General features: G+C 40.1%; 1 pseudogene; it reads left to right on the top strand.

Moving 5' to 3' along the window:
* Positions 1-13476, top strand: part of LOC718507 (CREB-regulated transcription coactivator 1-like) — a 137903-nt pseudogene extending 124427 nt beyond the window's left edge.
* Positions 13477-13859: the final 383 nt, after the last annotated feature.

Genomic DNA, 13859 nt, shown 5'->3' with positions numbered 1-13859 from the left:
TTCTTCACATGCATTATTATTCTGTTCACACTTCAAAGCAAAATCATAGCTAACACTTAGTGAAACTCATTTATCTGCCCATCTTGAATTATTTTCTCTTTCTCCTGTATTTGTATCCTCTCCAATTTTGTTATAAAATCAGTATTATTCTGCCTCGATTTAGGCTTCCTTTTCCCCCAGATTTTATTCTACTTAAAAGTTAAGACTTACTCATCTCAGTCACTTCCATATAGTCTGAATAGCATGTCTGTAGTAGTTATTTAAATGCATATTTGTTGAATTAAAACAAATTGAACTCTAACACTTTATGAGAAGATGCTATATTTCTTCTGCTCCTTCATTTTTATGTCTTTTTACTTCTAGGAGCTAAAAGTTTAAACACTTTTATCCAGTATTAGAACTGAGAATCTTGTATCCATTTATCTCTCTCTTTCTCTTTGTCTCTGTGTGCATTTAAATATTTTTTTCAATAGTTTTTGGGATACAAGTGGTTTTTGTTGCATGGATGAATTATATAGTGGTGAATTCTTAGATTTTAGTGAACCCATCACCCAGGTAGTATACATTGTACCTAATGTGTAGTTTTTTTCTTCATATCCCTTCTCCTACATTCCCCCTTATGAGTCACTAAGGTCCATTATATCACCTGTATGCCTTTGCATACTCATAGCTTAGCTCCCACTTGTAAGTGAGAATATTTGATTTTAGGTTTTCCACTCCTGTGTTACTTCACTTAGAATAATGGCCTCCAGCTCCATCCAAATTGCTGCAAAAGACATTATTTCATTTCTTTTAATGGCTGGGTAATATTCCACTGTGTGTGTGTGTGTGTGTGTATCACATTTTTATTATTCACTCATTAGTCAATGGGCACTTAAGTTGGTTCCACATCTTTTCACTGTGAATTGTACTACTATAAACATATGTGTGAGAATGTCTTTTTCACATAATGACATATTTCTGTTTGGGTAGATACCCAGTAGTGGGATTGATGGACCAAATGATTTAGCTTTTTAAGGAATTGCCATACCGTTTACCACAGAGGCTGTACTAATTTACATTAATTTACATTCCCACAAGCAGTGTACAACCATTACCTTTTCCCCACATCCATGCCAACATCTATCATTTTTTGACTCAATAATGACCATTCTTGTAGGAATATTATTTCATTGTGGTTTTAATTTGCATTTCCCTGATGATACTGATATTGAGCATTTTTTCATATGTTTACCATTTGTTTATCAACTTTTAAGAACCATTTATATCCTTTGTCCAGTTTTTCATGGGATTTTTTTCTTGCTGATTTGTATGAATACCTTGTATATTCTGGACACTAGTCCTTTGTCTAATGCATAGCTTGCAAATATTTTCTCCCATTCTGTGGATGGTCTGTTTACTATGCTGATTATTTCTTTTGCTGTACAGAGCATTTTAGCTTAATTAGGTCCCATTTATTTATTTTTGTTTTTGTTGCATTTGCTTTGGGGGTCTTAGTCATAAATTCTTTGCCTAGGTCAATGCCTAGAAGAGTTTTTCCAATATTGTCTTTTAGAATTTTTATAGTTTTAGGTCTTATATTTAAATCTTTGATCCATCTTCAGTTGATTTTTGTATACAGTGAGAAATAGGGATTCTGTTTCATCCTTCTACATGTGGCTTGCCAGTTTTCCCAGCACCATTAAATAGGCTGTCCATTTCCAATATACATTTTGTATGCTTTGTTGAAGATCAATTGGTTATATATATTTGGCTTTATTTCTGGGTTCTTTATTCTGTTGCACTGGTCTATGTGCCTAATTTTATACCAGTGCCATGCTCTTTTGGTAACTATAACCTTGTCATATAATTTGAAGTCAGGTAATGTGATACCTCCAGATTTGTTCTTTTTGCTTAGAATTGCTTGGTCTATTCATGCTCTTTTTTGGTTCCATATGAATTTTAGGATTTTTTTTTCTAATTTTGTTAAAAAATGATGTTGGTATTTTGATGGGAATTGCACTTAATCTATAGATTACTTTTGACAGTATGGTCATTTTCACAATATTGGTTTTTCCAATCCATGAGCATGGAATGTATTTCCATTTATTTGTTTCATCTATGATTTCTTTCAGCAGTGTTGTGTAGTTCTCCCCGTAGAGATCTTTTACCTCCTTGGTTAAATATATTTCTAGGTAATTAAGATTTTACTAATAAATAAAATTAAGCTAATGAAATTAACGTAACTTATGCATGGCACTCTTTGGAGTTGAGAAAGCCACATAATTAGTGTAGTTTTAAAACTGGTTTTAACTGACAGCGTAATTGGGGAAATAAGACTTACATGGAACAATTTATAATTCAAAGCAGTACAAAATAAAGAGTTAGACTGTGGGTTCTGTGAGGGCCCAGATAAACAGTGAAAATTGTATGGGTATAATCCTTTTTGAAGAATGGATAAGAATCTAAAGGAAATAGAAGAAAAAAGGGAAAATGTAAGTGAAAACAAAATATTTGAAAACCTAGAAAAACTCTGAGACTTTATAGGGAGATTGGTCTGACTAAAGTAACAATAGGCCACTTGTGGAGAATTGTGGAGAAATGTGAATCTGCTAAGAATATGAATATGAATAGTTTGAAAACAGAGGCATCATAAAAAAGGAGACAGGGAGCTTCTAATCAGTCAAATATGACACTGAAATTAGACAATTTACAGCAAGGCTCCTAAATAATGGCTATGATGGGGGGATAGTAACTGGAAACCAGAATCAGCCCAGAAATTCTAGATTATAGATTCTTAATCCCAAAAAGACAATACTGATGGGACAATGAAGAGCAGGAATGATAGAGAAAATCTTCTAGATAGTGTTCAGTTTATCTCTCATTTTCAATTGCTTTTTTCAACTTGTTTTGTTGTTGTTGTTGCTGTTGTTGTTAAGGGGTCATATGCTCAAGGTGCTTGCTGAAGTTGTGATGAGGTTCTTTCTACAGGATGTGCTCAATGAGGTAAGTTTAAGGATGGTTAAAGGAACATAACTCTCAAGTGACAAATTACTAGGTACTAATTCTAAATGAAAAGAGGAGATGGCTTCTCAGTGTGAACACACTTCCAGTGTTAGAGGAAGTACTAGTTAAGAGACAAGATGGGATAATCTCTTGTGCTTAAATTCTATTTTTTAGAAAATTTACTTTCTTTTTGTGCTTTTTTTAATCTAATATTTTTAATTTCCAAATTAAATGGTATACATTTAATGTGAAATTTTATCAAATTTAGGATATTAGGAATCCAGAGATACAGGTCTTAATCTTCATATCTTATTCATAAGAGTAAATTTTTTTCCTTTACAGTGCCTTATAAATGGGTGATTATCTAGCCCACGGGAAGAAGCCAGGTAGATGCTGACTATAGCATATGTCTCTCATATGCTTGCTACTTCTTGAAATTCTAGAAGCTCAGATATTTTCCCAGGTTTTTTTTTTTTTTTTTTTTTTTTTTTTTTTTTGAGACGGAGTCTCGCTCTGTCGCCCAGGCTGGAGTGCAGTGGCGCAATCTCGGCTCACTGCAAGCTCCGCCTCCCGGGTTCACGCCATTCTCCTGCCTCAGCCTCCCGTATTTTCCCAGTTTTAAGGCATTACCTTTTGTTTCAGTGAAGATGGTCTGGGAGATGAAGTACATTTCAGTCTGACTTTTACTGGACATGTCTAAGGGTAGGTCTTTTCAGAGTGCAAGTTTTGACAGGAGAATGATCATGAAAGAAGACAAAAGTGTTTGGGGGCTTGGGAGTTGGAAAATGCACCTAAAGAAGGGAAAAACACTACATTAAGTAGAATGACAGCAATATTTCTGCCAAAGACCAACTTTCTTCAATTTGCAATCCCATATAGGTTCATTCAGAGGTAAATTACAAACCCAGACATTAGCCTAGAATGATTGGTAGCGCTTTTATAAGGACATGTCTTGAAACAGAAAATTCACAACTAATATTTTAATCATTTTTTTTTCTTTCTTGTCACTCTTGACTTCAATTTGATAATAGTCAGGTAAGCATTCCAGGAGCTACTGGGCTAAAGTACTTCCGGATAATATCCCCACTGTCTCAGGGATTAGTGGTCATAGGTGACCCGTTAAGAATGAGACATTGTGTCAATTCCAAAGTTCAAGCAGAGCTTCACCTCTAAATCTATTTTAGATAATTCTTTTGATAGTTGGAATATAATATATCTTGAGATCACTGCTTTTAATTAATGATTAACCCTCTGCCTTTATCTTAATTCCCTTTATCTTCATCAGTGAAAGAGTCACACTGTGCCAATGAGGATTGTTGGGTTGGAGGTCAGAAGCAAGTGAACCTTATTTCATCTTTAGTTTGAAATTACATTTCTTTAAATATTGCTTCAAGGCAAAATTAATGGGTATAAACAGAAAATGCTCAAGTATGAGAAAAACAGACTTCAAGGTGAAGTCTTTAAAATATACGGCTCATGAAGAAAAAGCATCCAAAAGGCATATATTTCCGCTTCTAGGGAGTGAAAAAGATGAGCCATAAAGTGTAATCGTTTTATATTAGCAACTTCCATCTTCTCACATTCATAATTGCTTTAGCTAATGCAAAAGTGAAGATTTTAGTATTATCAGACATTTGTTTGGGTGAACAGGACAATGTGATCTAACAAAATAGTAACACAGGATGCAATAAAGTACTACTTTAGAAACGACAGCAAGAGTTACACATTCCAGCGGTGCTGGGTCCCATGATCCTTAAATTACATATAAATAATTAATACGCATACCCTAATGCCAGCTTCTGTGCACTACATTTAGTATGAATTATACGGAAATGCTTCAAAAATGCCTTTAATAGTCAAGGGAATTGCTACCCTCCAAGATATGCAGGAAATAAAATCATTTGTTTGAAAAATAAAACGAAAACAGAAGATCTGATTTAAAAACATTCAGGAAAGGCAGGTTTCTTGATCAAATATCTTGTTTTTTATGCGTGTTTTATCTTTTAGGATTTGTACTAGCCTTCAGGAATACAAAAGTGCGTATGAGTCCTTAGAAAAAGAACATGGTGAAATCACACAAATAACAAAACTGCTGAACAATTAGGAAGTAGTAAAGGGCAAGTCCTGAGAGTTAGACAGCTCCCTAGAGGGGACACTTGAATAAAGAGTTGAGTACACCAAGGAAGAGATATATGTATTTTTAAATGTTGTATGTCAAAGCAAAGAAAAATTCAATATGTATTTGGAAGATTTAAGAGAATCTATGTAGGCTATGCTTATGATCATAAAAATGTCAATATATGACAATACTAGGGTTACTCCCATGGCTAGGCCAACATGTCAAAACAGTTTTCACCTAATGTTAGGCAATAGTTGCTCCTGATACCAACTGGGCTGAGAACTGAGAAAGAGGCCTTCAAGTGCTAATTGAGGTTCAAAGAAATCATTTCACTGGAGGAGTTTCATGGGACCAATGCCAGTGGCCCCCATGAACTGCGCATTGCTCTGAAGTTTTGAAAACATAAGACTCCTTGAATTACCTCAGTTTTGTTCTTTCATACTTATGCATTCTAGTAGGTGGGTTTGACGAGACCCGGCCCTGCTGGTCTTTAAGAATATTCAGGAAGGGCCGGGCGCGGTGGCTCAAGCCTGTAATCCCAGCACTTTGGGAGGCCGAGGCAGGCGGATCACGAGGTCAGGAGATCGAGACCATCCTGGCTAACACGGTGAAACCCCGTCTCTACTAAAAAAAAAAAAACAAAAAACTAGCCGGGCGAGGTGGCGGGCGCCTGTAGTCCCAGCTACTCGGGAGGCTGAGGCAGGAGAACGGCGTGAACCCGGGAGGCGGAGCTTGCAGTGAGCTGAGATCCGGCCACTGCACTTCAGGAAGATAGTCAATTAACAACATACATTATTGCCGGAACATAAAACTGGTTAAATTGAACTGCAGATGATTTAGAAGAGTCTAGGCAGCACAGCTAAGTTAATTTGGAGGGCTCTAGAGCCAGAATGCCTGGATTTAAATTCTGAAACCACAATTTACTAAATGATGACTTTGAGCAACTTGCTTAAACTTCATTTACCTTAGTTTCCTCATCTATAAAATAGTTATAACACTACCTAGAGCCTTCATAAAGTTATTGTAAGGAACGAAGGAGTAAACACATGTAAGCCACTTAGAATAGAACCAGCACATAACAGTAACGCTACAAATCTTAGCTAAAATTACTGTATCATAAAGATTCAGAGTTTGAGCTCTGGAGTCATACTGCTACTTTGATTTCATTTCTTACTGGATGAGAAAGTTCTAACTCGGCTCCTATTGCAGTAGCACCTACTGCAAAGGTCATTATGTATAACCATTAGCAAAATGCTCAGTTCTCAATGTGTCAGCAGTTAAAAAAGCCATCACTGTTATTCTTGATATTTTATAAGATTTTCAAACACTATTATAAAATCAGATGCTTTAATTTATGGACATAATAGTTATAAAACGTTATTCAGAGAAATAGTGGATATCTTATACATTTTTATCTAATTCCTGAAATGGTCTCTCAGCCTGCAGACTTTGAAGTTTTTCAGAAGCCAGAGAGAGGGGACAGAGGAGAAGCTATTTTATTACGTTGAGTGGTAAATTATACTCATTTTTAGCATGCAGAACTAAATTTTCATAGTATAAAAAAAGTCTAGCCAGAAGCTTTGTCTGCATGACCATACAACTGGGAAAATCTGTATTTTGTTAACAAAGTGTATATAAATATGAAGAGACAAACAGTTATTGTCCTTAACAGTTATTGTCCTTAGAGTAACTGTGTTTGTTTCGATGAAAGCAAATATTTACAATATTTGCTGTAAATAATATACCTTGACAGACATACAAAATAATGTGACATTTCCTCCTTTCTATAGTATTAAGGATCAAACTTAGTTGATCCACACCAATTATCTGGATATAACTTGCCAAAAATAAAGCGATTTCAACATATGAAGACAAAAATCAAATTATAAATGTGTTCTTCCAAGTTTTATCTAGTGAATCAAGTGAATCTAGTAATAAATGAGGTACCAGTAAGTGATTCGTACAACCAAGATCGATTCCACTATGTTCTCAATATGTAAAAAGTTTCATTAAAATTAGGAAGAGCTTTTTTTAAAAAAAAATAATTGCTTATTTTTATGAATATAGGGGTACTGGTGCAGTGATGTCACTAAGATACACTGCATAGTGGTGTAATCTGGGCTTTTAGTGTACCTTTCACACAAATTGTGTACATTGTACCCAAAAGATAGTATTTCATCCCTCTTCTGACTCCTTTCTTCTTACCAGTTGTAATCTCCAGTGTCTTTTTTTATCACTTTGTATCTGTGTGTACCCATTGTTTAGCATCTATTTATAAAATGAGAATAGGTCGTTTTAAATTTTCTGTTCCTGAGTCATTTCACTAAGAATAATAGCCTCTAGTTCCATCCATATTGCTTCAAAAGACATGAATTCATGCTTTTTCATGCCTAAGTAGCATGTCATGATATACATATACCAAATTCTATTTATTTAACTTTTTGGTTCAGGGGTATAAGTGCAGGTTTGTTACATAGAGATAGTGTGTGTCATGGCGCTTTGGCATACAGATTATTTCATCACCTGGGCAATAAGCATAGTACATGATAGGTAGTTTTATGATCCTTTCCCTCCTCCAAACCTTCACCCTGTATCCATAAATAGGCTTCAGGGTCTGTTGCTCCCTTCTTTGTGTCCATGTGTTCTCAATGTTTAGCTTCCACTTATAAGTGAGAACAAACAGTATTTGGCTTTCTGTTCCTGTGTTAGTTTACTTAGGATAGTGGCCTCCAGCTTCATCCATGTTGCTGCAAAGGACATGATCTTATTATTTTTTATAGCTGCATAGAATTCCGTGGTTTATAGGTACCACGTTTTCTTTATTCAGCTTACCATTGATGGGCATTTCAGTTGATTTCATGTCCTTGCTATTGTGAATAGTGCTGCAGTGAATATACATGTATATGTGTCTTTATGACAGAATGATTCATATTCCTTTGGGTATATCCCCAATAATGAGATTTCTGGGTTGAATGGTAGTTCTGTTTTTTGTTCTTTGAGAAATTGCTACACTGATTTCTACAATGGTTGAACTGATTTATAGTTCCAACAACAGTATATAAGTGTTCCCTTTTCTCCACAACCTCACCAACATCTGTTTTTTTTTTTTTTAGTTTTTAATAATAGCCATTGTGACTGGTATGAGATGGTATCTCACTGTGGTTTTAATTTACATTTCTCTAATGATCACTGATATTGAGTTTTTTTCATATGCTTGTTGGCCACATATTTGTCTTCTTTTGAAAAGTGTCTCTTCATGTCCTTTGCCCACTTTTTAATTAGGTTGTTTTTTTCTTGTAAATTTGTTTAAGTTCCTTATAGATGCTAGATATTAGACCTTTCACAGTTGTATAGTGCAAAAATTTTCTGATTTTGTAGGTTGCCTGTTTACTTTATTGCTAGTCTGCTGTGCAGAAGCTCTTTAGTCTAATTAGATCCCATTTGTCAATTTTTCCTTCTATTGCAATTGCTTTTGGAATTATCGTCATAAAATCTTCGCCTGTTCCTATGTCAAGAATGGTACCGAGGTTGTCTTCCAGGGTTTTAGAGTTCTGAGTTTTTGTTTAAGGTTTTTTTTTTGAGGGGGGGGGGTGGATTGAGTCTCCCTGTGTCACCCGGGCTGGAGTGCAGCGGCGCCATTTCAGTTCACTGCAAGCTCTGCCTCCCGGGTTCCCGCCATTCTCCTGCCTCAGCCTCCTGAGTAGCTAGGACTGCAGATGCCTGCCACCTCACCTGGCTAATTTTTTTGTATTTTTAGTAGAGACTGGGTTTCACCGTGTTAGCCAGGATGGTCTCGATCTCCTGACTTCGTGATCCACCTGCCTCAGCCTCCCAAAGTGCTGGGATTACAGGCGTGAGCCACTGTGCGCAGCCCTTAAGTCTTTAATTCATCTTGAGTTGGTTTGTGTGGTGTAACAAAGGGATCAAGCTTCAATATTTTACATTTGGCTAGCCAGTCATCTCAGCACTACTGACTACAGAGTCCTTTTTCTATTGCTTGTTGTCATCAACTTTGTCAAAATTAGATGGCTGTAGTTGTGCAGCTTTATTTCTGGGGTCTCTACTTTGGTCCATTGATCTATGTGACTGTTTTTGTACCAACAGCATGCTGTTTTATTTACTGTACACTTGTATAGTTTGAAGTAGGGTAATGTGATACCTCCAGCTTTGTTCTTTTTGCTTGGGATTGCCTTGGCTATTCAGACTCTTTTTTTGGTTCCTTATGAATTTTAAAACAGCTTTTTCTAATGTGGTGAAGAATGTCATTAGTAGCTTCATAGGAATAGCATTAAGTCTGCAAATGGCTTTGGGCAGTATGATCATTCTAATATTGATTATTCCTATCCATGAACATGGAGTGTTTTATCATTTTTCTGTATCCTGATTTCTTTGAACAGTGTTTTGTAATTCTCACAGAAGAGATAATTCACCTCCTTAGTTATCTGTATTCTTAGGTATTTCATTTTTTTCTGTGGCTATTGTGAATGGGATTGTATTCTTGAGTTAGCATTCAGCTTGGACAATGTTGGTGTATAGAAATGCTACTCATTTTGGACATTGATTTTGTAATCTGAAACTTTGCCTGGCATGTTTATCACATCTAGGAATCTTTGGGGAGAGACTAGGGTTTTCCCAGGTTGAGAATCATATTGTCTGTGAAGAGAAACAGCTTGACTTCCTCTCTATTTGAATGCCTTTTCTTTCTTTCTCTTGTCTGATTTCTCTGGCGAGGACTTCCAAAACTATGTTGAATGAAGTGTTGAAAAAAGGAATCCTTGTCTTGTTCTTATTTTCAAGAGGAATGCTTCCAGCTTCCACCTGCTCAGTATGATGTTGGCTGTGGATTTGTCATAGATGTCTCTCATTATTTTGAGTTATGTTACCTCAACGCCTAGTTTCATGAGGGTTTTTAACATAAAAGAATGTTGAATTTGATCAGAAGGTTCTTCTACATCTACTAATATGAACATGCGGTTTTTGGCTTTAGTTCAGTTTATGCGGCGAATCACATTTATTGATTTGCATATGTTGAACCTTTCTTGCATCTCAGGATTAAAGTCAACTTGATTGTAGTGTTTTAGCTTTTTGAAATGCTGCTGGATTTTGTTTTCTAGTATTTCGTTGAGGATTTTTTCATCAATAATCATCAAGGATATTTGCTTGAAGTTTTCCTTTTTCATTGTGCCTCTTCCAGCTTTTGGTATCAGGATAACGCTGGCCTCATAGAAAGAGTTAGGGAGGAGTGCCTCCTCCTCAATGTTTTGAAATACTTTCAGTAGGAATGGTACCAGATCTTCTTTTAATTCTGGTAGGATTTGGTCATGAATCCATCTGCTCCTTGGATTTTTCTGCTTGGTAGGCATCTTGTGACTGATTTAACTCTGAAACTCATTATTTGTCTGTTCAGAATTCAATTTCTTCCTGGTTCAACCTTGAAGGTTATTATGTTTCCAGGAATTTCTATTTCTTGTAGCTTTTCTAGTTTGTGTGCATAGTGGTGTTTGTGGTAGTCTCTGAGAGTATTTGTAGTTCCCGTAGTCATTTTTTATTGTATTCATTTGGACCTTCTCTATTTTTTCCTTTATTAGTCTAGCTAGTAGTCTACCAATCTTATTTATTCTTTCAAATAACCAACTCCTGGATACTTTGGTCTTTTGTGTGGCTTTTTGCATTTCAATTTTCTTCAGTTCAGCTCTCATTTTGGTTATTTCTTCCTCTATCGTGGGGGTTGCTTTTCTCTTTGTTTTCTAGTTCTTCTAAGTGTCATTTTAGATTGTTGAGATCTTTTTCATTTTTAATGTGGTATTTAATGCTATAAACTTTCTTAAAACTGCTTTAACTGTGTCCCAGAGATTCTTCTATGTTGTATCTTCGTCTTCATTCATTTCAAAAATGTTTTAATTTCTGCCTTAATTTCATTGTTTACCCAATAGTCATTCAGGAGCATGTCATTTAATTTCCATGTGATTGCATAGTTTTGAGTGTTTTCTTAGTATAGATTTCTGTTTTTATTGTGCTGTGATCTGACAGTGTGTTTGGTATAATCTTATTTTTTTCTAATATGCTGAGGATGGTTTTATGTCTGATTGTCTGGTCAATTTTAGAGTATTTTTATTATGTGAAGATGAGACAAATGCATACTATGCTGTTTTGGGATAGAGAATTCAGTAGATACCTGTTAGGCCCGTTTAGTCAAGCGTCAAGTTCAAGTCCTATTTATCTCTGTTCGTTTTCTGCCTCAATAATATGTATAGTACTGTCAGTGGAGTGTTGAAGTCTCCCACTATTACTGTGTGGTTATCTAAGTCTCTTCCGAGATCTCTAAAAACCTGCTCTGCAAATCTGGATGCTCCTGTGTTGGGCACATATATATTTAAGATAGGTCTTCTTGTTGAATGGATCCCTCTACTATTATGTAATGCCCTTTTTGTGTTTTTAAAATCATCTTTGGACTAAAGTGTATCTTGTCTGAAATTAGAATAGCAACCCTGGCATTTTTCTTTTCATCTTGTATATTCAGCAAGAAGGTCACACTGCACAATAAGAAACAGGCAGAGGAGATGGCGGCCTTCCAGGAGGTCATGAAGGGACTGAGCCTGATGGGGCAGCACGGCTCCAGCTCCAGAAATCCCAGTACCTGCAACTGGGCCCAAGCGTGGCCAGTACTACGGCGGTTCCCTGCCCAGTGTGAACCAGATCGGGAGTGGCACCATGGACCTGCCCTTCCAGACCCCCTTCCAATCCTTGGGCCTGGACACCAACCTGACCACCAGGCACCATGGGCTGCTGAACAGGGTGTACTGGGAGCGCAGCTGGCTAGGCTCCCTGCACCGCCTACACCTGTCAAGGGACAAACACGAACGGCAGGCCAACAGCTACCCCTAGGGCACACTGTACCTCTCGCCACCCGTGGACACCAGCTGGAGAAGGACCAATTCTGACTCTGCCCTGCACCAGAGCACAATGACGCCCATGCTGCCAGAATCCTTTACTAGTGGGTCCCAGGACATGCACCAGAAAAGAGTCTTACTGTTAACAGTCCTGGGAATGGAAGAGACCACATCAGAGGCAGACAAAAACCTTTCCAAGCAAGCGTGGGAAACCAGGAAGACAGGATCCACGACCAAGTCCTGAGCGGAATCAACATCTTCCCGTCCGCAGACCAGAAAAACACTACAGCCCTGATCTCCACCACCCACAATTCTGGGGGTTCCCTGCCCGGCCTGACCAACATCCACTTCCCCTCCCGGCTCAACCCCGAGGAGCCCACCTCCCCCACACTGAGTAGCTCCAGCAGCACCAGCAACCTCTTGGCCAACCTGATGCACCTGGGCATCAGCGGCGCCGGCCAGGTGATGAGCACACCTGGCTCCCCTCCGCAGCACCGTCCAGCCAGCGTTAGGCCCCTGTCCCTGAGCACAGAGGTGAGCCATCAGCAGGCATTGCCCACCCTGTCCCCACTGCCATCCATCACTCAGGCCGTGGCCTTGGATGCCCTGTCTCTGGAGCAGCAGCTGCCCTACGCCTTCTTCACCCAGACCGACTCCCAGGAGCCGCTGCTGCAGCCCCAGCCTCCGCCGCCCCCTCTGCCTGCGTTCCAGCAGCCGCCACCCCCGCCGCCCCCACAGGCGCCGGTCTGCCTGCCCCCCGAAGGCCCCCTGTTGCCCAGCACCAACCTGAGTCCTGGGCCACAGGCGCCCCCGCTAGCCGTCACGGTACCATCCTGTCTCTTCCAGTCCCCCCGGAGAATCCCGGCCAGCCGTCGATGGAGATCCACATCGCCTCGATGCCGGCTCTGTAGCAGTAGCGGCACTAGCCCCGTCTCCTCGCCAACCAGTCTCCCACTTCGCCAGTCTCCAATCAAGGCTTCTCTCCAGGGAGCTCCCGGCAACACACTTCCACCCTGGGCAGCGTGTTTGGGAACGCACACTATGAGCAGCAGATGGCGGCCAGGCAGGCCAATGCTCTGTCCCACCAGCTGGAGTAGTTCAACATGATGCAGAACGCCAGCAGCTCCCTGTACAGCCCGGGATCCACGCTCAACTACTCGCAGGTGGCCATGATAGGCCTCATCGGCAGCCACGGGCGCCTGCCGAACTCACAGCAGCTGGGCTACCTCAGCCACCGTGGCATCCCCAACATCATCCTCACAGTGGCAGGAGAGTCTCCCCCACTCCCCCAGCCTCTTTAAAGAACTGACCAGCTCTCTGGTTGGGGTCGGCGACGTCAGCTTCGACTCCGACAGCCAGTTTCCCCTGGATGAACTCAAGATCGACCCCCTGACCCTGGACGGCCTGCACATGCTCAATGACCCCGACGTGGTTCTGGCCGACTCAGCCACCCAGAACACCTTCCGGATGGAGCGCCTGTGAGCGGGCGTGCCGGCACCCTGCCACTCAGCCATCCCGATGGCGCCTCCCCAGCCCGGGGACAGCAGCGCTCAGTCCCTCACCAACAGCTGAGCTTGTGATTCTGAGCTTGCAATGCCGCCAAGTGCCCCCAGCCCCTCACCAACAGCTGAGCTTGTGATTCTGAGCTTGCAATGCCGCCAAGTGCCCCCAGCTCGCCCCCGGTTGTCCACCACCTGCGAAGCCCAATTGCTAGGCCGCGAGCCGAGCGTCCACCCACTTGCCGGCCCGGGCTGGGCTGGGATCCGAGGCTCTGAGCCCCCCGCCCCCGCAGACCCTCCCTGCACGTGCTCCCTAGCCCGCAGCTCCAGGGCCTGAGTCGTCCACTGTAAGATGCGGGAAGTATC

This window comes from Macaca mulatta, chromosome 13 (assembly GCF_049350105.2).
Source record: "Macaca mulatta isolate MMU2019108-1 chromosome 13, T2T-MMU8v2.0, whole genome shotgun sequence".
NCBI classification, from domain to species: Eukaryota; Metazoa; Chordata; class Mammalia; order Primates; family Cercopithecidae; genus Macaca; species Macaca mulatta.
Note: the sequence above shows the minus strand (reverse complement) of the source record. Positions and strands in the feature narration are given on the sequence as shown.